At 36.7% G+C, this 26967-nt stretch overlaps 1 long non-coding RNA gene across 1 annotated transcript in view; it reads left to right on the top strand.

Annotated features, from left to right (window-relative positions):
- Positions 1-14706, top strand: part of LOC140526136 (uncharacterized) — a 30421-nt gene extending 15715 nt beyond the window's left edge. The window contains exon 3 of the long non-coding RNA XR_011974255.1: positions 14325-14706. This is a non-coding gene — a long non-coding RNA (uncharacterized lncRNA). The remainder of the gene's footprint in view (positions 1-14324) is intronic.
- Positions 14707-26967: the final 12261 nt, after the last annotated feature.

The following is a 26967-nucleotide window of genomic DNA, read 5'->3' as shown; positions in this document are numbered from 1 at the left end:
AGGTTTGCAGGTCTCTCCAGAGCAGAAATCTCCCTCGCTCCAATGTTCTGTGGCCTCTGGGTGCAGAATTCGCCGTGAGTTACTTCTTTGTAGTTGTTCTATGGGTTGTGGGTTCGGAGCTATGTGTATGTGCGTCTTTCTACTCCGCCATCTTGGCTCCGCCCCCCCCATTTTCTTTTTATATCAAATACTTTCTTGATGATATCTTTCACTGCTCTTCTTCAGAGATTTTTTTATATATCTATCATACCTTGAGCACACCAGGGATGCGATAGCAAATGTTTAACAGCTAGCTCTCCAAAAAAAAATTATGACACAATTTTAAGTTTAATAACTGCATTTTAAATATTTTCAGTATCACCTTCTTGAGTCAAGAAAACCAACAAAGGAATAAATCAATCCTGATTTGTAGTGTTTTCTGATTTCTGAGATGTGAATGCTAACACTAGAAATTTAAGAATTGACTCCTGTGAGTCAATAAAAGCTGATTCTAGCACACTCCTGGTGCACACTCACTATATATTTCTCCATTTTCCCTCTATGCAATACTTATTTGTAATTCTTCAAAGATAGCTATCTCTCATGTTTCACTATCATAGAGCAATGGGAGTAGAATATTGGTGTTAAAATGCCAGGTCTTTGCTTTTATGAAATGCTTATAGTCAATAATAAAAATGACCAACATTCATATGTTGCTTTAATATTTGCAAAGTACATTACAAATTTTTATCCTCACAACAGCTCTGAGATATGGGTGTAATTATGACCATTACAACTTTACAGATGAAGAAAGATAGGTTAAGTGACTTGCCCAGGGTCATAGTTAGTGAGTATCTGAGTCTAGGACTGAACTTGTCTTCTTGACTCTAGGTTCAGCACTTCATCCACTGAGACATGTAGCTACCTTAGTAAGGTGATGAACTTTAAATTTTTCTGATGATAAACCTTCTACAAAGTGGTCTACTCTTCTGTATCTGTACCACCTGAGTCAATTTTTCATATATATATATATACAAAGAGAGAGAAAGAGAGACAGAGAGAGAGAGAGAGATAGTGATAGACAACCTTTATAAGGTGCTCATCCAAATATATGTTGAAATCTGAGTAAGAGACACTCTCCAATTTAGTTGTGTTTTTTTTTTTAATGTAGATATATAGGCCTCCTCCTTTGAGTGAGTATTGATTTATTTCAGGCAGCTCTGCATTGTTTTGGGGCTTGTTGAAATCAACACAATATCATTTTGAGGACCTCACTACCCACAGGGAATCCAGCTTCAACCTGCATTCTGCACTGAATCTCCTGCAGATATATACATAAAGGGAAAAAAAGGATCACAAGGAAAGATCTTTGTTTAAGTCAAGTCAAGTTCACAAGTATTTATTTAGCTCCTAATACATGCTAGGTACTGTGCTGAATGTTGGGACTATAAAGAAAAGCTAAACAAAATCCCTGATCTTAAGGAACTCACAGTCTAATGCGAGAAAATTATGAACAAATAAAAAATATTCAAGTTAAATTAGACAATACCAAAGAGAAGGCTTAATATGAAGGAATGTCTCGTGGTGGAACTTCAAGCAATATAGTAATGAAATATTAGGAGGCAGAAAGACTTTCATGTTTATTCTTTGCATCTAAAGTAACTAATATTGTGATATGAACTGCAAATGTGATATTCTTGCAGAGAGGCAGGGTTGCAATAAAAAGTTGGAGAGTAATTCCTCTCCCTCCAGAAAAAGATTCCAAACACTTCTATATTTTATGGTAATCAGCATCCTATCAAAATCAAGCATGGTACAGTTTTCCTTAAAGCACAAATAAAATTCTTTCGTGGAAGAATATAAATGACAAATATTCTACATGCTCTCATATTTGGCATATTATACCACCACTTCCTGGAGATAATGCAAATGAAGAAATGAGTGTTTCCGGAATTATTTATGAATTGGAGTTGCCTGGAATTTAGAATAAACTTTGTGACCTTTGGAAGTTCACCAAAGTCCAAAAATATGTTATTTTTAAATGGTATCGAAAGGTAGCTCCATCTAGATGGGTTCCCCCAACCCCCCAAAAAATCAGCAAATAAAATCAGATATGAAAAGCTCAACAGATCCCTTTTGTGATCTGGGTCTGAAGCTTTTAGAGAGGAGAAATGAAGGGGGGAGCTTATTACTATCTAATTTTTGTATGTGCATGTGAGAGAACAATGTCCTTTTTTTTTTCCTCCTCAGAGACTGATGATGAGATGTCAAGCCTTGTAATACATCCCTGAGTGGAAGGCTCCAACTTCAGTTCTAGGAGTCAAAATCACTGTCTCTTTCTCTTATAGTCTAATCACAAATGCTCATCACTGCATTGCTTGAAAAATCCATTACTGCACCTTTGCATTCAAATGCACTGCTATGTTTGTTGAACAGCCTGTCTTACTTGAAAGATTAGAATCTGACACAAGTCCTCTATCTTCTTAAATCCTGGAATGTTGTGTGTCTTTTAAAAAAACAAACAAACAAAAAAAAACCTCTTTGCCCCATAATAGCCAGCTTTGGCCTCATAGGTATGTATTGCTGGGAAATCCTAACTACTAACCCATGTCATCCCTGTTCTATTTTTGGCCTGCATTTAGGGTAAAGTCATCATGTGTGTTCAAGCACATTTCATGAAATCTTTTAGTAAAAGAGAGAAACTCCCTAAGGTTCCTATATATATAGTTTATTAAGACAGAAGGGACAGAGAACCTAGGGTTTAATCTTAGATATGTCACTATACCTTTACTTATTTTCAATTTTAGTTTTAATTTATGGAATAAAAGAAGCATCTCCATAATATAATATAATAAAGGTGATTGTACATGTCACTCAAATCTCCTATGCACAATTTGCTGTTCCTTTCAAATATGTAACAAAATTATCATGTAAATTTCTTTTTTTCTCCCTTCTCCACTGCAGAGATGGATACCATTAGACATATACACACATATGTATATATGTAAGATTATTCTTTGCATACTTCTATTTATCAGATTTTCCTCTGGATACAGAGAGCGTCTTTCTTCATCAGTCCTCTGTAGTTAATTTTGGTATTTATAATAGACAAAAATAACCTATTCCCTCAAAGTCCTTCTAAAAAATGTTGCTGTTACTTTATATAATATTCTCATGGTTCTGCTCATTTCACTTCACTATTTCTTGCAAGTTTTTCCATGTTTTTTTTTTCTAAAATCATTGAGTTCATCATTTCTATAGCATAGTAGTATTCCACCACAATCCTGTGCCACAACTTGTACAGCCTTTCCCCAATTGAAAGGAATCAATTGATAGGTAATTTCCAGTTCTTCCGCAACACAAAGAGAACTCTATAAACATTTTAGAACATATGGGTTCTTTTCCTTTTTCCCTAATCTTCTTTGGAAATAGAAAATTAGCAGTATTGCCGAGTCAAAGCGCATAGGTAGTTTAATAACTCTTTGGCATAATTTGGGTGTAATTCCAGATTGCTCTGCAAAATGGTTGGAACATTTCATAATTCCACCAAACATTTATATAATTATACCTTTACAATGTTGATTAGGCCACTTAGACTCTCTGGACATCAGTTACTTCAACTGTTAAATGAGGCATTTGTACTAGAAGGCTTCTGAGTTTCCTTCAAGCTTTAAGTATGAGCTTATGACTCCCAAAGGGTTATCCTCTTCTGAGATAATATACAGTAGTTTTGTGACATTTACCAACACCTGGTAAATCTAGGTAGGCAGCATGATGGACTGGATAAGAAAGGTATCTTAGTAAGTGCAAGAAAAGAACAGGACTCAAATCCTGTTACTGACACTGGTTGTGTTTTCCTGGGCAAAGCACTAAACCTCTAGGTGTTCTATGCAACTCTCTAGGGCAGTAAATTACAGAGAAATTGATAGAGAGGTAGAGAGGAATCTCCCTCACCAGTTAGTTTCCTGTATCAATGAAATTAGAGGTCCAACCTAAATTAATTTAGTTATTCAGTGCCATACCAATCAAATTATCAAAAAATTATTTTATACAGCTAGGAAAAATAGTAACAAAATTCATCTGAAAGAACAAAAGGTCAAGACTATTAAGGGAATTAATGAAAAAATGCAAAGGAAGATGACCCAGCTGTACTGGCTCTCAAACTATATTACAAAGTGGTAGTCATCAAACCTATTTGATACTGGCTAAGAAATCTCATGGTGGATCAGTGGAATAGGTTAGGTATACAAGACACAGTAATAAATGATTATAGTAATCTACTGTTTGATACACAAAAAAGACTCCAGTTTCTGGGGTAAGAACTCACTATCAAAAAGTGCTGAGAGAACTGGAATGTGCTATGACAGAAACTAGGCATAGACCAATATCTCATACTGTACATACTAAAATAAGGTCAAAATGGGTACATGATTCAAACATAAAGGGTGATACCATAAGTAAATTCTAAGAGCAAGGAATAGTTTACCTGTCAGGTCTATGGAGAAGGGAAGAATTTATGACCAAACAAAAGATAAAGAACATTGTAAAATGCAAAACAGGTAATTGTGATCTCATTAAATTGAAAAGTTTTTGCACAAAGCCAATGCAACCAAGATCAGAGGGAAATCTGAAAGATGGGAAACAATTTTTATAGCCATTGTTTCTGACAAAGGCCTTATTTCTCAAACCTATAGAGAATTGAACCAAATCTATAAGAATGCAAATATTTCACCAGTTGATAAATAGTTAAAGGAAATGAACAGGGAGTTTTCAGATGAAGAAATTAAAGCTATCTGTAGTCATATAAAAATGCTCTAAATCACTAATGATTAGAGAAATGAAAATTAAAACAACTCTGAGGTACCACCACAGACCTATCAGATTGACTAATATGACAGAAAAGGAAAATGAAAATGTTGGAGAAGATGTGGGACACTAATACATTGTTGGTGGAGTTGTGAAGTGATCCAGTCATTCTGGAGAGTAATTTGGAAATATGCTGCCAAAAATTATAAATCTGTGCATACCATTTGATCCAGCAATATCACTATTAGGTCTATATCCCAAGGAGATCATAGAAAATACAAAAGTACCCACACGTACAAAGCTATTTATAGCCATTCTTTTAGTGGTTGCAAAGAACTGGAAATCAAGGGGATGTCCATCAATTTTGAAATGGCTAAACAAGTTATGGCATATGAATGTAATGAATACTTTTGTGCTATAAGAAATAATGAGGAGGATGCTTTCAGAAAAATCTAGAAAAACTTACACAAACTTATACTGGGTGAAGTGAGCAAAACAAGGAGAGCATTTGTACATACTAATGCCCGCAATGTGTGATGATCAATTATGAGTGACTCACCTCTTCTCAGAAACACAATGATCCGAAATGATTCCAAAAAACTCATGATAGAAAATGCTATCCATATCCAGAGAAAGAACTATGGAGTCTAAATGCAAATTAAAGCATACTCTTTTTACTTTTTTGGCTTTTTTTTCTTTCTTGTGTTTTTTTTTCCCTTTTGTTCTGATTCTTCTTTGACAATATGATTAATGTGGAAATATGATTGTACGTATATAACCTACACCATATTGCTTGCTGTCTTTGGGAAGGGAAGATGGGAGGGAAGAACAAAAATTTAGAACTCAAAATCTAATAAAAGCAAATGTTGAAAATTATCTTTACATGCAATTGGGAAAAAAATACTATTACGTGAAAAAAAGAAATTATGGTCTTGTCCTTGTCTTTATCTCTAAGAAATCTTAATAATACCATATAACATGAATGATTATGATTATTTTTATTATTTATTTAATAAACAAATTAGAGGGTAGAAAGAAAGGAAAAAAAGAAGGGAAACACATCTGAAAGGGAACTGTGGTTGGCATGATGCAATTTTAATATATCAAAGGCAGTAAACTCTGGTTAGGGGAACTTCTCTTTACTGAAAGTGACAGTGGGGCAGCAGAATTTGGCCCCCAAAACCCTTATGGGCTTCAAGAATGAGTCAATGTTATTAGCATGAAACTGACTTCGGCACCTCTAACAATCCATGATTTTGCTGGCATGGAGATTATCCAAATAACTAATTAATTTTACCCCATATAAGGTTTGATAATTTTTATCCAAATCCCACTTTTCATAAATAGATCTCAGGTGCAGGAGGGAGGATACATTTAACCCTCAAGGTTCTAGAAGTAACTCTAAGAAGTTGGGAGTGATTCTCTAATATCACAGACATAAGCTCCCCAATAACAAAAGTACTAACGTACTTTTGTTCCCCCTGAAAGATTATCATTTGAGAACCGTTTTAGTCAGTCAGGCTTAAGTAGCTTTTAGAAAAGGTTATTTACTAAGGTGTAACAATAAGAACAATCTGTATAAAATCCTACCAAATTCTGTGACACGTTGCCCCCAATTACATACAGAATCCAGGTGGAAGTGGTCTTAAGTTTAGGAACTATATGTGGCAAAATCACAACTTCTGTATGCTCTAAATCTTATTTTTTCCTCATTCATGGGATCCTTAAGCTATCTCTCTTAAACAAGGTATAGTTTTTTTGCTGGGCTCCTAGTAAAAACATGAATCTATGAACAGTTTGTCCTTGGTTCCTAAAGCAGACACTGTCATCAGCTAATCCAGAAACTTTTCTAGCATGCTAATTGGAAGTCCAACAACTGCTAGAGCCGGAAGCTCCCAAGGTTCTCTTTCACCCAAAGGGGAGGGGAATGAGGAGAAGATATAGGCCAAAGCTGAAGCTAAAGCCTCTCCCCCTACCCCAAGGAAGTTTCTCCTTAAGAGTTTTACAAGAAAATCAAGCATTCTCAAGTCTCTCAAATGACTTCCTTCTCAACTAGATTGATAATTTATAGATGAATCTCACATTACCAAGGTTTCTCAACCTTTCTTCTGGTGCAAAGTCACTCCACTTCCAAATTCTTTTATCACTTACTCCAAAACCTGTGACTGATTGATTGAAACTCAAGTTTATAATTGAAATTGATTGATTGAGCATTAAGTATTCTAAGAGGATGTGATTGAGTGAATCAATCAATCCCACTTTTACAAAATCAAAACACATTTACAAAGTATCACATACCAAACACTATGCTAAGCACAGAAACTACAAAGAAAAGGCCCTGTCCTCAAGTTCACATTCACATGGGGGAGACAATATGCAAATAATCAGGTACATCCAAAATCTGTTCAGAGTAGCTAGAACGTAATCTTAGAGATGAAAGTATTAGTAGCAAGGGATACTGGGAAACATCTCCTGTCTAAGGTAGGATTTGAGGTGAGACTTGAAGGAGCTCAGAGAACCCAACAAATGGAGGTGAGAAAGCAAACAATTCATGCATAAGGGTCAACCATTGTAAAGGCACAGAGACAGAGATGGAAACCCGTATGTCAGAAATATTAAGTCAGCCAGTCTAGCTGCAATGGAGAGTATGTAGAGGGAATAAAATGTCATAAGGCTGAAAAGATAAGAAGGGTCTATGTTAGAAAAATATTTAATGCCAAATCAATGATTTTAAATTTGATCCTGGAGGTAAATAGTAATCAATGAAGCTTATTGAGCATGAATGTTTAGACCACATATTAAGAAAAATTTGCTTTAGCAGCTGAGTTGAAGATGGATTGGAGGGGGAGAAAGACAGGTAGCTTGCTGTCTTATTTTGCCTTAGCAGGTGATCTTCAAGAGCTGCTACAGATTAAAATTTTAATATCCTGTGTCATTCATGATGATGGCTCTCTCCAAACTGAGCAAGTGTGGTTCTCAGATAAGAGATATACAGTCCATCATCACATCCTTATTTAAAGAATTGCTGGGGGGTTAGGTACTTCCAGAATTTGTGCTTTTCTGACATCACCTTCCAAACGTCCATAGTAAACCTGGGAAGACAGAGAAACTGATGCAAAGTAAAGTGAGCAGAACCAGAACATTGTACATAGTAATAGCAGTACTGTACAATGATCAACTGTGAACGATTCAGTTATTTAAAGCAAGACAAAGATCCAAGGCAATTCCTAAAGACCAATGATGAGAAATGCAATCTACCTTCAGAGAAAGAATTGAGGGAATATGAAGCATATCTTTTTTTAACTTTTTAAAAAAGTTTCTTGTTTTTGTTTACAACATGACTAGTACAGAAATATGTTTTTTTCATGACTGTCCTTGTATAACATTTATCAAATTGCTTGCCTTCTCAATAATAGGAGAGAAGAGGGGGGATAGAACTTAGAACTCAAAATTATAAGAAAAGAAATGAAGGTTAAAATTTTTACATGTATGATTGTAAAAATTTATATCAAGATTAAAAATGTTTCTGTTTTAATTAGATATTGGTGCAGAAATATGGTGATGAAATTAATCAGGAAAAACTCAATGTTATACTTTTGGAGTAAAACAATAAGCTTTGTATGGGGAGCATATATATGAAGACAATAGTCCATATGAAAAGATATAAAGGTTTTAGTGCACTAGAAACTTATTAGGAATCAATAGTTTGATATGGCCATAAATACACACACACACACACACACACACACACACACACACACGGTAGCTAACAGCCTTAGTCTATAGACTATAAATAGAGCACTGTGTTCAGTTCTTGGCACCACATTTTAAATCAGACACTGCCACTTATTCTATGATATCCAAAAAAGTGGCAAAATCCTGCAAATTCTACCTTCATAACTTCTTTACCATTTGTTCCTTTTTTAACACTTGCATGACATGGCCACTACCCTAGTTCAGGTACTAATCACCTTTTACCTAAATTTCTTCAGTATCCCCCTTATTTATTTCCCTGAATCCATTCTCTTCTCTTTCAAATTCATTCTCCACTGCCAAAATGATCTTTCTAAAGCATAGGTCTGATCATGTCACTCCCATGCTCCAGAATCTTCAATGGTTTGTTACTCTCTCAGAATAAAATGCTAATTTTATTTTTTTCCTGTTTTTCCTTCTTTAAAAATTTTATTTATTTGTTTTTAGTTTTAAATATTTAATTCTATAAGATTTTGAGTTCTAAAATTTCTCCCCCTCCTCCTGTTCCCCCTTTTCCAAGATGGTGTGCAATCTGATACAGGTTATACGTGTACAATCATATTAAACATACTTGTACGTTAGTCATGTTGTAAAGAAGAATTAGAACCAAAGAGAAAACCATGAGTTAAAGAAACAAAAAAGAAAAGAAAAATAGAACATACTATGCTTTGATTTGCATTCAGACTCCATCATTCTTTCTCTGAATGTGAATAGCATTTTCCATAATGAGTCTTTTGAAATTATTTTAGACTTTGTATTGCTGAGAAGAGTTAAGTCTATCAAAGTTGGTCACACAATGTTACAATTATTGTGTACAATGTTGTCCTGATTTCTTCACTCAACATCAGTTCATGTAAGTCCAGGTTTTTCTTAAGTCCAGCTACTCATCATTTCTTATTAAACAATAGTATTCCATTACACTCATATGCCACAACTTGCTCAGTCATTCCCCAATTGATAGGCAGCCTCTCAATTTCCAATTCTTGGCCACTACAAAAAGAACTGCTATAAATACTTTTGTAAATGTGAATAATCATTTTCCCATTTTTAGGATCTTTTTAGGATATAGACCTAGAAGTGGTATTTCTGAGTTAAAGGTTATGCACAGTTTTATAGCCCTTTGGGTATTAAAATGCTAATTTTAAATGTGGTATTTAAACCCTCCATAGTGACTCTAGTCTGCCTTTCTGGACTTATTTCATGATACTTCTCTTCAATTAATCTCTATTTCAGGCAAATTGATCTCTTTTTTATGCACCCTAAAATTAATATTCCTTTTCCAAATTTCTATACTTTGTTAAGGACTGTTCCACAGGTCTAAAAAGCATTTCCACATCTTTTTCCTAGAATAATTAGCTTCCTTCAAGGCTCAACCCAGATACTACTTCTTGAAATAAAAGATCTTACCCTTTTTTTTTTTTTTTTTGCATATGTCATGGATCCTTTTGGCAGTCTGATGAAACCTGTACAACCCTTTTCAGAATAATACTTTTGAGTGAATAAAATAAAATACATAGGATTGCAAAAAGAGACCAATAATACTGAAAGATAATGGTCTATTTCTATTTGTTTTACTCATAAATTCATAGACCCTAGGTTACAAACTCCTGTCTTGGGAGGAGGATGTTCTCCCTCACCCTAGCTATTAGTTTCCTTTCCAGCCTCAAATAACCTTGTTCTTATTCTTCTAAGCATTACATATTATCAATAGAATTTAAGCCCATTGAGGGTAAACTTTTTCCCTTTGTTTTTGTTTTCCCTAGCAAAGTACCTTGCATAAAAGAGGTACCTAACAAAGAACTATCAAATCAATTAAAGAGTTGGAGTGCAGCTAGAGAAGGGCAACAGGATGATGACTTCATTAGCTGAAGACACTGGGTACCTTCAGCTGAAAATAAAACCAAGACTTAAAGAAATGATAGCTATGTTTGTATGTGTGTTTACACACACTCATACATACATACATACATGTATACATGCCTCCTACTATATAGAACTGATTCAAAATTAAATTCCATGTGAAGTAGTGAATTCCTCATTAGTAAAGAAATTTGTTAATCGGAAGTTAGAATTCCTATTGTTAAGGATATTATAGAGGTTTATGCTTAGGCATGAGGAGGAGGATGCAATGTTCTTCCCACTCTGAGATTCTGTGGTGCATTCTACTTCACTGTGATGAGTGCTCACAAGATTCCTATGTTTGTTGTAATAACCATATTTTCCTTTTGACCCACAGGGTCTGATTAATCCAATGCAGCCTAAGCATCATGGTGGGCTTCTATGGCCATCTAGAGCACATTTTGGGAGCCATCTCATGTCAGCAAGTATTTATTAAGCACTTAAGAAGTGCCAGGCTTACTAAGTGCTGGGGAAGAAAAGCAGTTCTGCCTTCAAGAATAATCCATTCTAATGTGAGGAGACTACACATAAAAGGAAGCAGAAAGAGGGTAGGAGTGATAAGTATCATAGAGAAAGTCCTAGACAATTCAGAGTATATACCCTTGAGAGGCAGGAAAACACAGCTGTCTTGAGGTCCTCCTTAAAATGGAGTCTTGCTGTTATTACTTGTTTTTCATGCTTGAAGAGTACCCTGACATCATGGAGGTAATGCCAGGACATGCAAATGAATTGGATTTAAGTGAGGGAAGGTTGTGCAAAGTCACTGGCCTCACTTTCTCCTCTGGAGCTATCTGGTGCAGTGGCAAGATACAGATCAGGGTGACTGGAGATGGCTCTGGATGCAATGGAAGACCTTGACTTTTTAAGATAAAATCTTTAATTAGTCTCAGTTTGGGGAGGAATAAACCAAAGGGAAGGAAAGGCTACAGGGACTGAGGGTAATACCAATATGTAAAATCTAGAGGTAAAGTGAGTTTCTATGGAGAAGTGAGCTTTCAAGGTGGAGAGGTTTGTAGAGAAGTCAAGAAAAGTCAGGAGTGTAAATTTTGGTGAATTTTTAATTTCATCCTTTATTTTATCTCCTTCTATGAATGCCTATAAAGTGACCCCTGTATCTTTTTATTGCATGCAATTCCTGCCTATGTCTTTCTATAAAATATTTGTAAAGCACCCAGTAATTGTGCTAGATCTCTCTCTCCCCTTTCCTCCTTCCCTCCCTCCTTCCCTCCCTCCCTCTCTGTCTCTCTCTGTCTCTGTCTCTGTCTCTCTGTCTCTCTCTGTCTCTCTCTCTGTCTCTCTGTCTCTCTCTCTCTCTCTCATTCTTTTTCTATCTTACTGTCACCAATGCATCACTTAGACTGCTTGTTATTTGTCATTATTACTACATAACCAACCTGCCTCATTTTTCAATTGTACATGGACTCATGCCACTTTTCAAGTGTCATTCACCATTAGAAACATACTACAGCTTACTCATGCTCTCCATATATTTTTCTAGTAGCTTATGGATTATTTGTCTTGGATTTTTACAAAGTCATCATATTAAACATGCATAACCATATGGCACTTCTGAATGAAGTAACAAACTTAACACTGATATAAAATTATAAAGTTTAAATGCTCAATTACCCCAAACCCGACAATAGCAATTTCTCAGTCCTGAAGAGTAAAGTTATACAATAATTCACATATCTATGGTGTTTTAAAGTTTAAAAGATGTTCCCTCACAACCATCTGGTGAGATATGTTATCAATTATTAGCCCATAATGACAGATAAGGAAACTGAGATTAAGAGAGATTACATAGCTAGTGTATATCAGAGCAAGGATTCAGTCTGAGGTTTTCTGACTACAAATCCTATTCTTATGAGAAGAAGCAGGATCCATGATGTTGGATTTGGTGATGGATGACTAGGGTTCAAACTCCAGCTCTGCTACTTATTGTCTGAATGACATTGGGCAAGATACTCACCCTCTCTTGGCCTTAATTCCTCAATTGTAAAATAAAGAGATTGAATTAGATGGATTCTAAAATTCTTTCTAACTATAGATCAGTGATCCTATAGCTAAATAGCCTTTGTAGTCCCTTTCAGATCTAAATCTGTAACCCTATCATCCTTTCCCACACTACTATGCTATCTGAAAACACTGAATAGGAGAGAGATCACTATACAAGGATTTGAACAATATTCACTGCCCAATTCATTCTGGTTGTAACATAACCTGTGTGATTTTAGACAAGTCACTTAACCTCTGCATCCTTCAATTTACTCATTTTTAAATGAAGGAGTTAGACTAGAAAAGGTCACTTTCATCTGTGACATCCTGTGATTTAATGGCAATATTTCACATTATCTAAAATGTTCAGTTGTCTAAGGTCCTGATCATTAACAAAAATTTATTTAGGAACATATGCTCCATCCTCAAGTGAAACAAAGAAGAAATTTAAGTTTGAATATACCATGTCCCAAACTATTTCTTCTTATCTCTACATTATTTGAAGATACACAAACCAGATCTAGATTTCAGATAATGATGGTGTTGCTGTGATCCATAGTGTTTATACACTTGGGGTTCTCATACTCCATGCTATTTCACAGGTAGGTATCGTACATTGTCCTGTATCTACCTGAGCAAACTTAAATGGAAAACCAAGGTCCTCTAGCTAATTCTGTTCATCTCATTCATTCTTTTTCACCTAGTTTTGTTTCATTTTCACAAGTACTTGGGTAAATAACATCCAGTAGTTAACCTTGGCTTTCTCCATACTATTTTCCAAATAAGGGGTGCCCTAGGCATTTTGGGAACATTATTTTGTATTTCAAGTAGATAATGACATCTTGGTTAGGGGCAGCTAAGTGGCTCAGTGGATGGAGTACTCTTATTAGAGTCAGGAAGCCTCCTCTTCCTGAGTTCAAATCTGGCCACAGACACTTATTGACAAGTCACTTAACCTTGTTGGCCTTGGTTTCATCATTTGTAAAATGACCTGGAGACATTCCAGTATCTTAACCTAGAACACCCCAAATGGGATCATAAAAAGCTGAGCATGATTGAAATGATTCAACCACAACAATAAAATGAAAATAACAACAAACACTCTATTTCAGTTCAAGAGTAGCTCATTACATAATACCTATGCTTCTACGTGTAGAGAAAGGTAAAAAGAATTTTGTTTTCTTATTGGATCACTAATTATACTCTTAGAGATGCTTTATCTTAATTTCTGTTTGATCATCTATTGGCAGTGGCTCTTGCCACTTTAGCTTTAAGTTTCTTTGCCGATATCCCACTGCCAACCCCACTGCCAAGTAGTTAAGGATCTGTAATAAACACTCAAATACATCAGGGGAGCTAGATATTTTTAAAGTGGGATAGAGGGGATAATGGAGAGGAATGGAGTACACCTGTATTTTCAGAGCCTCATTCCAAAAATCAGAAAGTTAAGACTGTCTATTTAAATGCCTATTTAAAAGGCCAAAAGATCAAGATTGACGCTTTCCTTATTTTCTACATTTTTTGGGGGAAGAAATAGAAGATTCAGAAGTAATGGTATTGAACTGTACCTTTAGATATTATTGAATCAAGAAACACTATGATGCAGTAGAAAGAGTCCTGTGCTCAGTGTCAGGTAAGATCTGGAACTGAATCCATCCTCTCTTGAAATCCTCATTTCCTCATACATAAAATAGGCAAATTGATCCTTCTGAGTACCTGCCTTCACAGGGATCACTTTGACGATAAAATGATACAATGAATGTCAAAAGCCTTGCAAACCTTCACAGTCCTATGCCAAAGTCCACTATTTTTATAATTAATATATTTTAGTGCTTACTCAAAGGTTGATTTTATTTTATTTTTCTTCTTTATCCATACTGTTTTCAAAGGTTTGCCTTCCTCTGAGGAGCCAAGAGTACAGACTATGACAGACCATGTTCTAACTGGCTTGCTCAAAGACACACTCCAAGGATGACTATGAATTTTTTATTTTGACGGCAGAACTGGAGCTTGCATGCACTTCAAATATAACAAGATTCTTTTGCAACTAAAGTCCTAGCTCTTTTCTAAGTCTTATTGAAAATGATAGAAATAATCATCATAGTAACTGCTGTATTAACAGAAAATGTCTATCTATGCTTCATCTTCCCTATCTTTCTCAACCCTATTGCCCTACTCAACTCAATATGCATTGTCTGTAAAAAGAGAAGTAATATAGTCCATGGAAAAGACAGGTGTGCTCGAATCAAAGTAAATAAATAAAGCATTTATATGGTGCTTTCACTGTGGTCAGGGATGGGGATACAAATAGAAAAGTAAGACCATCATGGTATCAAGAAGCTCACGTTCTAATGGCCTGCATTGAAATGCCACCTCTGATATTACTTGTGTGACTTTGAGAAACTTAAACTTAAACTTTAAACTTTTTGGGCTACAGTTTTCTTATTTTTATAATGAGCAGATTGGACTAGATGGTCTCTGAGGTCCTTTTTAATTCTTGATCTATTATTCTACATCATCTTCCCATTCCTCTTCATATGCCCCTTCCTATCCCCCCCAAAAAAATTCCTGAGCTTTTGAGCTTATCCAAACATTATCTCACTAACTAGTGGGCCTATGGATTTGTTTCCCTTTGTTCATGTTTCATTATTCTGCGCATGTACAAAATACTAAAAAAAAATTCATTTATTTTATTATTCTGTGTCATGTGTACATATGCAGAATAATAAAATTAAAGGAATCAAATCTATACTACTGTGTGCAAATACACATAGATATAATACATATGCAATGTATATGCAAAATAACATAAAGTGAGTTAAAGAAAGAAAATGAATTTACATAAATACACATATATGCATATGCATATACATATCTCACTAGCTTATATATCTCTCCCATTAGATTAAAATCTCCTTGAGTGCAAGGACTGTTTCATTTTCATTCTGTATCCCTAGGACCAAGCCTAGTCCTTGGCATGTAGCATAGTAGATACTTAATGGATGCTAACTGATTGATTAATAGTAATGCTGTCACTAAAGAAAAGGAATTAAAGCTAAGTGACATGTCTTGTACTCCCTCAGTCAATACCCTTTTTACTGGTGATATTTGACTGATTATTTAGCAACTTCATCTCTTTTGCCTCATGAGATGAAAAACACCTAGAATTTTCTGATATGGACAGTAGATGAAGGGACTGAGACACATAGAGTTTGAAGGTAAGAAAGAGACAGAGACAGTGGTACGCAGGATAACAACACAACTCTCTTTTCCCCTTGCCACTAGGCTCTGGAAAAGTATTAGGCCTAGGCATTGTAAGGGAATACCCCATTTGCAGTGAAAGGGAAGCTTCAAGGAGAGTCAAGTTCAGGAGTCCAACTGATGCCAAGCAGAATCCAAGAATTTGGATTAGAGTTCTGGGACCCGGGGACAAAGTTCCTGTTGTCCTATCTGTCCATGTTTCTGTATTCATGAGGATCTATGAAATACCATATAGCACTCTGCCATACTGGTTTATCCATCCTGTTGTGAGTTAGTTTCTTATATCTTGTTCATGTATTAATGTTATGTAGGAGTGCTAATATAAGAAAATGAACTTCTAAATTGGCTTTCTGATTCCATACTGTAGCTGGAATGCAGAAGAGGAAAGGCCTGTAGTCCAATCTGAGAGGGTTTCTCTCTCTATCTCTCTGTTTCTGTGTTTCTCTCTCTCTCTGTGTCTCTGTCTCTCTGTCAAGTGCTGAGAGGGTCTTGAGAAGAAGGTATAGTTAGGAAACAGTAGAATATAGTTTGGAATATATGTCTAGAGTTTTAATGTTTATTCTGATTTTAACTAAACTAGTTTACACCACTGTCTCACCTTGAGTGGACATATAGAGCTGAAAAAGCATGCTACGTCTAGAGAAGGAACACTAGCTATCTGAGCCCCAATTTAGGATTGACATGTATTTCTCAGAGCCAAGGATGTAGAATTGAAGAGCAGAGTTCTAGGTGATTGAAGTTCACCTGCTACAGAATCTTGTCTGTTAAGAGGACAAAATGATGTAAGTTCATATGTATTTGGAATTTTAATCTTCTCAACTCAAACTTTATTCCTTTCCCATTTTAAAAATAAATTCCGGGGGGTTGAGGGGGGAAGCTGAACCAAGATGGCAGAGTAGAAAGACACACATATGCTAGCTCTCCCCGCACAGCCCATAAAATGCCTGTAAAGAAAGACTCTCAACAAATTCTAGAGCAGTAGAAGCCACAGAACAACAGAGTGGAGATTTTCTGGCCAGGGTGACCTGAAAGGCCTACAAGAAATGTCTGTCACACCAGATGCAGAGTGGAGCCCAGCCCAGCCTTGGCTGCACAACGTGGCTTGGCTCTGGGAGGAGTATACGAACAGGGCTCAGGGGTGGAATATCCAGTCTCAGTAGCAGCAGTTCACAGATCCCTCAACCCACAGGTGCCAAAGATAAGTTAGAGGGCTTTTTTCAGCTGCCTGAGAAGGTAGAAGGGCGAAGGGCCTTCCCATAGCTCCAGACTCAGGCAGCAGCCCCAGATGCCACATTTGGCAGGCAGCAGAAGTTCCCACAGCAGCCTGTACAGCAGCTCGCAACCATTGTTGGATGGTAAAACCCCTGGGGCGCTGAGCAGCTGATTCTTACCTCAGCCCTGTGTAGAGGTCCTGGGGCAGCTGATCTTTACCTCACACTGAATGATAGCCCTGCCCCTGCAGCTTATCTGAATCTTAGTCCCCAGTGCTGGCTTGGTGGAACTAGAGGCCAGGTGGTTGTGAAGAAGAAACTCTGCTAAGATTCTGGGCACAAAATTCTCTTCCTGCTCCCAGACCAGTGTACACGTTTGATTGTGCCATTTGGGAGGAACGGAGATCTTATAGATCCCCAGAGTATACCCTACTCTTGACAAAGGACCTAAAAGTCAAGTAGCTGGTTGGGAAAATGCCCAAGAAAGGGAAAAAAAATAAGACTTTAGACTTTCTTGGTGAACAGATATCTTCTCCAATCCTTTTGGATGAGGAAGAACAATGCTTACAATCCCAAATATCCAAAATAAATATTCAATGGTCTCAGGCCATGGAAGAGCTCAAAAAGGATTTTGAAAATCAAGTAAGAGAGGTGGAGGAAAAATTGGGAAGAAAAATGAGAGAGATGCAAGAAAATCATGAAAAGTGGGTCAACACCTTGCTAAACGAGATCCAAAAAAATGCTGAAGAAAATAATATCTTGAAAAATAGACTAACTCAACTGGCAAAAGAGGTTCAAAAAGCCAATGAGGAGAAGAATGCTTTCAAAAGCAGAATTAGCCAAATGGAAAAGGAGGTTCAAAAGTTCACTGAAGAAAATAGTTCTTTAAAAATTAGAATGGAAGAGATGGAGGCTAATGACTTTATGAGAAATCATGAAATCACAAAACAAAAGCAAAAGAATGAAAAAATGTAAGATAATGTGAAATATCTCACTGGAAAAACAACTGACCTGGAAAATAGATCCAGGAGAGACAATTTAAAAATCATGGGACTACCTGAAAGCCATGATGAAAAAAAAGAGCCTAGACATCACCTTTCATGAAATTATCAAGGAAAACTGCCCTGAGATTCTAGAATCAGGGGCAAAATATTTATTGAAAGAATCCACCAATCACCTCTTGAAAGAGATCCAAAAAAAGAAACTCCTAGGAGCACTGTGACCAAATTCCAGAGTTCCCAGGTCAAGGGGAAACTATTGTAAGCAGCTAGAAAGAAACAATTCAAGTATTGCGGAAATACAATCAGGATAACACAAGATCTGGCAGCTTCTGCATTAAGGGATTGAAGGGCGTGGAATATGATATTCCAGAAGTCAAAGGAACTAGAACTTAAACCAAGAATCACCTACCCAGCAAAATTTGGTATAATACTTGAGGGGAAAAATGGTCTTTCAATGAAGTAGAGGACTTTCAAGCATTCTTGATGAAAAGACCAGAACTGAAAAGAAAATTTGACTTTCAAACACAAGAATGAAGAGAAGCATGAAAAGGTAAACAGAAAAGAGAAATCATAAGGGACTTACTAAAGTTGAACTGTTTACATTCCTACGTAGAAAGACAATATTTGTAACTTGAAACTTTTTTCAGTATCTGGGTGGTTGGTGGGATTACACACACTCACACACACACACACACACACACATGCACATACACACACATAGAGAGAGAGAGAGAGCACAGGATGAGTCGAATAGGATGGGATCATATCTTTAAAAAATGAAATTAAGGGATGAGAGAGAAATATATTGGGAGGAGAAAAGGAGAAGTAGAATGGGGCAAATTATCTCTCATGAAAGAGGCAAGTAAAAGACTTTTCAGTGGACAGAAAAAGTGAGGAGGTGAGAGAAAAAACATAAAGCTTACTCTCATCACTTTCGACTAAAGGAAGGAATAAAATGCACACTCATTTTGGTATGAAAACCTATCTTACAATACAGGAAAGTGGGGGAGAAGGGGATAAGTAGGGTAGGGGGGATGATGGAAGGGAGGGTAATGGGAGGAGGGAACAATTAGAAGTCAACCTTCTTGGGGAGGGACAGGGTCAAAAGAGAGAGTAGAAGAAATGGGGGCTAGGATAGGATGGAGGGAAATGTAATTAGTCTTACACAACATGACTATGATGAAAGTTATTTGCAAAACTACACAGATATGGCATATATTGAATTGCTTGCCTTCCCACAGTGGGGATGGAGGAAGGGAGGGAGGAAGAGAAGTTGGAACTCAAAGTTTTAGGAACAACTGTTGAGTATTCTCATATACAACTAGAAAATGAGAAATACAGGTAATGGGGTATAGAAGTTTATCTTGCCCTACAGAACAAAAGAGAAGATGGGGATAAGGGAAGAGAGGGATGTTAGAAGGGAGGGCAGATTGGTGATAGGGGTAATTAGAATGTTTGGCATTTTGGGGTGGGGGGAAGGGAGAGATGGGAAGAAAATTTAGAACTCAAAATTTTGTGAAAATGAATGTTGAAAATTTAAATTAAAAAATTCCACTTTTTTTATTCATATATTACTGAGATATGGGAGTGCTAATACAAGAGAATGAATTTCTAAGTTTTCTCTCCCATTCCATACTGTAGCTGGAATGCAGAAGAGGATGACTCATTTTCATTTTTCTTCAAATTTCTAGTCTATATTTATTTTTGATTAAAAGACCCTAATATAAAGGAACCACCTCATATCCAATATGTGGGCAATACACATTTTGTTTCATTAAAGTCCTTTCACACTCAGAACCTTATTTGATCTTCATCAAAATAATTTGAAATACTTGGGATGCACATTTTACAGATTACAGAAGCTGAGATGCTCTCATACCTTGATGGATAGTACGGTGAATAGTTAGCATTTAATAAATGCTTATTTATTTATGGGGGAAGCTAGGTGGTGCAGTGGATAGAGCACCAGTACAGGAGTCAGGAAGACCTGAGTTCAAATCTCACCTCAGAGACTTGACACTCACTAGCTGTGCGACCTTGGGCAAGTCACTTAACCCCAATTGCCTCATCCTGGGTCATCTCCAGTCATCCTGATGAATATCATCTGGTCACTGGATTCAGATGGCTCTGGAGGAGAAGTGAGGCTGATGACCTGCACAGCCCTTCCTCACTCAAAACAAAGTCAAGTGCCAAGTCATGTCATCATTTCTCTGATGGCATGGTCTTCTTTGGCAATGAAGGACGAACACACACATGTGCACACACACACACACATTTATTGATGAATGAGATCCATGATCTCATCAGGGAAAATCACACACTAGCAATTCCCTGTGATCCTAGGTAATTGTTGTCTGTATATTTCTATCATTCTTCCAAAGAAGATCTTCCTGATGCAAGGGAAGATTTCCCAAGGTCCTTTCAGAACTTGGTGGATATCTGTGCAACATTCAAGATGTCTACTGGTACAGTTCACCCTCTTTATATGACCTTTTGCTTCTGGTCACATGTGCTATTGTTGAAATCTGAAGATTACCCAGGAAACTCACAGTTGGCTTTTGGGACGAAGGTCCTTTAAATACAACATCTCACCTAAATCACCCACACTACTACTTGTGCTCTGAATGGTTCAGTGTCTCTTTTATATGCTGCCTCTGTCAACACAAAGTGCTTTCGAATCAATGCTTTGCAACTGATTCAAACAGGCTTTATACGTCCTCTTCCCAAAAAGCTGGCTTTCCCCTCCTTCTGTTTCTAGACTTTCCTGCTCTTCCCACTCTCTGTATATGCTTGCATTTTTTCCTCATACACATTATGTAGCTTTTGTCTAAAATGAATCTTATTTTTCTGTCCTCTCATTCCACTTCTAGCATTATTCAGGAGATTTCAATCATTTCTCAATGCTCCACTGTGTAAGCAAGATCTTTAATGTGTATTCAGCTGAAGATTTTGTCAATATGCTCAAACTTTTGCAAAGTACCAATTAGACTGATTTAGTTGCCGTTTAGAGTGGGAGGAATGAATATATATATATTTTTAAAGCTGATACACATGCATGGGCCCTTTAAAGCTTTCTTTTTGATGGAAAATTATTTAAGGAGCATGATAGCAAGATTGCAGTCAGCACCTTCTCCCCAATTCTAAAAACTATGAGAGACAGACATACAGACAGACTGACAGAGAGAGAGAGACAGACAGACAGAGACAGAGACAGAGACAGACAGAGAGGGAGAGAGACAGACAGAGAGGGAGAGAGAGAGAGAGAGAGAGAGAGAGAGAGAGAGAGAGAGAGAGAGAGAGAGAGAGAGAGAGAGAGAGAGAGAGAGAGAGAATGGAGGACATTCAAGAATCACTTGAATTCCCAGGACAGTACACAGAGGGAATGCTTATTGCAAAGATACTATTTAGAGAAGGTAAAGGGTCCTGTAGACCTACACAGAGCATGGGTTAGAAGTGTTGTGAGATGCTAGGGGACCATTTCCCTAAAGGAAATAGGTAATGGGAATGCTTCCTTAGGTATAGTCAGAACCCCTAGCTCATGATATTTAGTTCATTCCTTGTCATTTTGTGCCCAGTCACAAGAGCTATTCCTGAAAGTGAAAAGAACTCACAAAAGCATTTCTAGGAAATTTCCACTAGTAGCTGTATATACCTTTTCTAAAACAGAAATTGGATTTGTATATGTTCAAAAATAAATGAAGATTCCCATTTAAGAAAGGTGTGAAAATCTTCATAGATATGACAATGAGTTTGCTTTTCTCAATCTTGCCTTCCCGGAAGCATCTAGGTGGTAGGTTATATATAGAAATACTCAATGGAAATCCAGCCTTGAACACTCACTAGTTGTGTAACTTTAGACCAGTCACTTAACTTCTGTTTCTTTCAGTTCCCTCAACTATAATTGGAAATGGTAATATCATTTCTTGTCCAGGATTCTTATCATAATGAAATGAAACAATATTTGTAAAGCACATAGCATGCTACGTGGCACACAGTAGGCATTATATAAATTCCAGCTAATCATCATCATCATGATGGAATGATGTTAGGGCAGGGCTGAGACAGGGAAATTCATTAACCTTTCTAGAAACTGAGTTTTTATTTCTTGGTTGGCAGTCTTTTAAATTATGGTGAGGATTATGTTGAGAGATAGTTGAGATACAGTGAAAAAAAATCTTGGACTTGGAATCAGAATAGCAGGGTTCAAGAATTTGGGTACTGTAATTTGTTAGCTAAGTTACTTTGGGTCAATCTCTTCATCTCTCTGAAACCTCAATGTCTCCATATGTAAAATGTTGATAATAATATTTGTTTTATATATTGCAAATAACTACTAAATGAGCTATCATTCCTATATTCTTTCTGTGATAAATACAGCGAGGCATTTTATTTGGTTTAACTTCTGGAAAATAAAGAACTTCTCACGTGGAGAAAATATGTTCTATCAGCTCTCTATTATCCATGACCATGGACCAGATTCGGACACTATTCCCAGAGACAACTCAAATGAATGAATTTCTAAATAAAATTACTTTTGTTTAGAATACATTTAGTGACTTTTGGAGAAGGTTCAGTGACCTTTCTTATATGTATTTTGCTTTAGGTTAGTTAGCATTCCTATTTTTTCTCCTGATTCTGTGTCTGATGAAGGAGGGGGAGTGGGGTTGGGAGGCTAAGAATCATACTAAATGGCAGGAGAGTCAGGCCAGGACTGAACATTGGTTATAGGTAATCACAATAATAATAACTGGCAATTCAAGGTTTGCAAACAATTTTCAATACATTGCCTTACCCAGTGCTCATGACAACACTGTAAGCTGCCATGTTACAGGTTTTATCGTGTCTATCTTATGAATGAAACAACAAAAGCTCAGAGAAAAGTGACTTCCTGAAGATTATATAACTAGTAACCATCTGAGGTGGTGACGCAAAGACTACAGTGCCCAGCTTGGAGTCAGAAAGACTCATCTTCCTGAATTCGCAATAGGCCTCAGACACTTCTAGCTGTGTGAGTCTAAACAAATCACCCAACCCTGTTTGTCCCATTTCCTCATCTGTAAAAATGAAGGAAATGGAAGACTACTTTAGTGTCTTTGTCAAGAAAACCCCAAATGGTGTCATGAAGGGTCAAGCACAAGTGAAAACAACTAAACAGCAACAAACTGAGGTGATTCAATGGCACTTTTTTTCTGACACAAGTCCAGCACTCTATTATGTCATGATGACTCTCTCCATCTCTGCCTCTGTCATCGCTATGCCCCTGCCTGTATCTGTTTCTCTCTTTCTCCTTTGGTTCCCTTATCTCACCCAGATTGGAACCTTAGCTCTTCATGAACCCAATTCCACTGCTAAACCAGGCACAGAAGCTTTGACTGGCTCTGTTTCTAACCTGAATTGGTGTGCCCCTCTTTAGTTATTTTATTGATCACTGATTCCTAAGGGTTCATCATATTGGTGCTAGAATTGTGTGGGGCATATAATCACTTTAGCCATATTGTACCTTAGAACTTGTGAGCTAAAGTGATCCATCAGCCTCAGCCTGCTGGAGGGCTATAACCTGCACAGTAATGGTGGCTCTCAAACAAGTGTTGATTGTCTACAAAAACCATTGGAAGGTAATTTTCTTTTTCTTGGTTTCATTTCTGCAGATTTTCACCTATAATATGACCTTGTTAAGATATGTCTACATGAGTTCAAACATGATGAATTTATTAGGGAAATTTTAAGAGAAAAAGGAAATATTTTCACATAGTGATACAAATATACCAAAAGAGAATATCTGAACATAGAAATCTCAATTCTTTCCTATTGTGAAGGATGCATGACTTCAATTACAAGAGGAATGGCACATCATAGAAAGGATCTTTTCCTATATGGCATATGACAACTCTTTGCACATTGGAGATTTCAGGATTATGCCTTTAATTTGGCTATGCTGCAATCAGTTGGAGAACTATGTCTAGGTTATAGTCGCATGGTCCAAAAAGACTGGTTACTCATAGGCATGATTAATTTAATCACAGATAAATGTCATGTCCTATTCAATTCTCTTCCCTTCATGACCAAAAGTAGAAAGAGAATGATAACAGACATGTAAGTCTTCCATTTGCCAGCTTATCTGTCCCTGTAAATATCCTTTTCCATCAGATTTTCTTCCACCTGACTGCCTCTCTTCTTTAGCTTCCTGCCCTTTGAAACAACAGCTGGTGTGATTCATTAAAAACAAACTTAAGTTTATACATTAAAGCTTTTTCTGCTGTTTTCTTTATCAGGCTTCCAGTTCACTAACCAAACTCCTGATTTTTTTTTAACGGAACCACATTCCTTTTATTCCTTTCCCCAGAATATTTTAATTGCAAAATTATTTTTAAAATTAAAAAGAAACACTATGGTGTAGTGGTTATGGAGCTGGCCTAGGCATCAGAATGACCTTGCCTCTGAAACATATGGGCTATGTGCCTGTGGAAAAGTCACTTAATCTGTCTGCCCCAGGGAACTTGCTAAATCTGTAAATTGTACTAGAGGTCTTCATCTGCAATTGGAGAATAAATTTCTAATGGGGAATACTTAAAATATTTAAAAATTTTTAATCATAAAATAAGACTTTAAAGTAGGTAAACAAAGCAATTTCTCCATGATGTATTTATAACTTTTTGAATTTAAGTAAGTCCTCAGCTAAAATTGCATGCCCTAGTAAAGGGGGTAGGTGCTCATGTTCTCCCATGTGAGAACACTGAACAAGAACTTGTTAGGAAGATGATTTTGTAATGTTTATCATGTGGCAAGATATATAGGTTAAAATAGGTAAATATTTCTCTTTCTTTAAAAATATTTTCTTCCTTCACTTATCCAAGGGAAGGAGAATCTTCTTCCCAGAAGGCATAATTTTTATGCACTCATTTCAATCAATGAAGGAGGACTTCAGGTATGTCCTCATTATCAACACTTTAGAAAGTGAAGAGGCAAGCAAGGAATCATCAGCCTTTTCTACCAAACTGTTCCTCCTTCCATGAGTAGGAGAACAGGGTAATTTTCTGGGATCCTATCTCCTAGAAGGACTAAATAATAACGTGATGTAGAGAATCACAGGCAGTAGAAATTTAAGAGAGAAAAAACCCTTTAAAGCAAAAGAAACTAAAAACCTGAAATAATAACTATCTAGCAATACTTCATTTATTGTAATAATCATGATAATACTAATATATTTCTATGGTACTTTGAGGTTTAAAAACCCTGGGCAGGGGGAAGGTAGTATGAGAATTATTATTGGTATTTTACAGATGAGAAAAGTACACTGAGAATAAGCAAATGACTTGTCCATAGTCACAAAATTAAAAGTTGTCAGTGCAAGGATTCAAATCGAACCTCCTTGATTCTAAAGGCAATACTCTTACCATTAAGAGGCTGCCTGATACAAGGAAAAAGCACTGGATTTGGAGTTGGAGAAACTGAGTTCAATAATGACTTTGTCTTTGACTGCCAGGGTAACCTTCCACAAATCAATTAACCTTTTAAGTATCAGCTTTCCCATCTATAAAATAAGAGGACTAGATTAAATGACCTTTATCATCTCTCCAGCTATGATCTAATCATTCTAAACTCTGCCTAATATCTGGCACTATTGATAAAAGGTATATTTTTGAGACTTAAATTAGCCAAATCACTGAAACAGCTATCTAAACATTGGAACTCCCCTCCACCTTTATTATTTTAGATGGATTTTAGATAGAATAATCTTAAATTTAGATAATTTTAGATGTATTTCCCAAAATGTGTACAGTACTCTGGTTTCTTAAATAGAATTTTAAAAACGACTATTTCTTTTTCAGCTGAGGCCAACCCCATGGATGCTCTGGAGCATGTATAGATATTATGTAACTGGTTCTGGTTTACCAACCTGGTAAAGAGGAGTATCTTTGCCTATGGAACTGGGATGGGGAATCATTCAAAAGGTCTGTGCCTTATTCTGCCCCACTTGAGGGTTAACTTGGTGGGACCAATGCCGTGCAGAAACTGCATTAGGTTGGAGGTAATTCTCCCTGGTAACTAAGGTGGTATAGACATAAGAGTGACTCAGGTAGTGAGGGTAAATGTTTATGCTTCCAATCTTGCTATTATCAGAGTGAACATCCTTTGTAGAAGATAATTAATTTTAATTGGTTAAATGAAAGTGGGGAAATAATCACTGCCAGCTAACAATGGGAGGAAGACCATACCATAAGTGGGTCCCAAGTCAATAGTATTGGAGAAGAGACATCCCCAACTCCTCAGGTTACTTCTAAAACTTTTGTAGAATGTAACTAGCCCCACTCTAGAAGAGTGAAGCTGGCGTCAGTATGATCCTGTTAGGAAAGCTTCTTGATGTTTAGAGTCCTACATGATGAAATGGACATTATAGGATGGCATTTGAAGAGAATTTTAAAAATTGGCTCTTTGAAATGGTATTTCTTCCATCTGATGGGAGAATAATCATTGACTTCTCTCAGAGTGTAAGATTATATTAGTCATTTTGTAGCTCTTCCTACATCTTTTCACCCCACATGACTTTCTTGTTCACTACTAAAGTACACGTTACTAATCCTCATTCACTCACTCATCTTTTCATTGAACAGATATTCATTATTTACCTGCTATTTGCCAGCCACTGTGCTAGAGGCAAAAGATACAAAGACAGCACATGGAATAGACCCTGTTTTTAAGAAGCTTACAAAACTGAAGGCTTTTAAGAGAAGCCAGATCAATTAATCAATTAGCTCTTGTTAATGGGGATACAACAACAACTGTATTGTTTCTCATGGAAAGGGATTAAGACACGACTGTTCATGAGTTGGAGTTTACAATCTTCAGTTACATAAGCTGAGGAGTCTCAGACTTGGGGGACAGGGAGGGAAATAAAAGTTTGTGTGTGTGTGTGTGTGTGTGTGTGTGTGTGCGTGCGTGCGTGCGTGCGTGTGTGTGTGTGTGTGTGTGTAAGTATTGGATTTGTCAAACCAAGTCAGAAACTACAGTTTATTGTTTAAAGTGATGGCGGAACAGAGGTAGGAGATGGTCTGCAGAGT

Source organism: Notamacropus eugenii, chromosome 1 (assembly GCF_028372415.1).
Source record: "Notamacropus eugenii isolate mMacEug1 chromosome 1, mMacEug1.pri_v2, whole genome shotgun sequence".
NCBI lineage: Eukaryota > Metazoa > Chordata > Mammalia > Diprotodontia > Macropodidae > Notamacropus > Notamacropus eugenii.
Note: the sequence above shows the minus strand (reverse complement) of the source record. Positions and strands in the feature narration are given on the sequence as shown.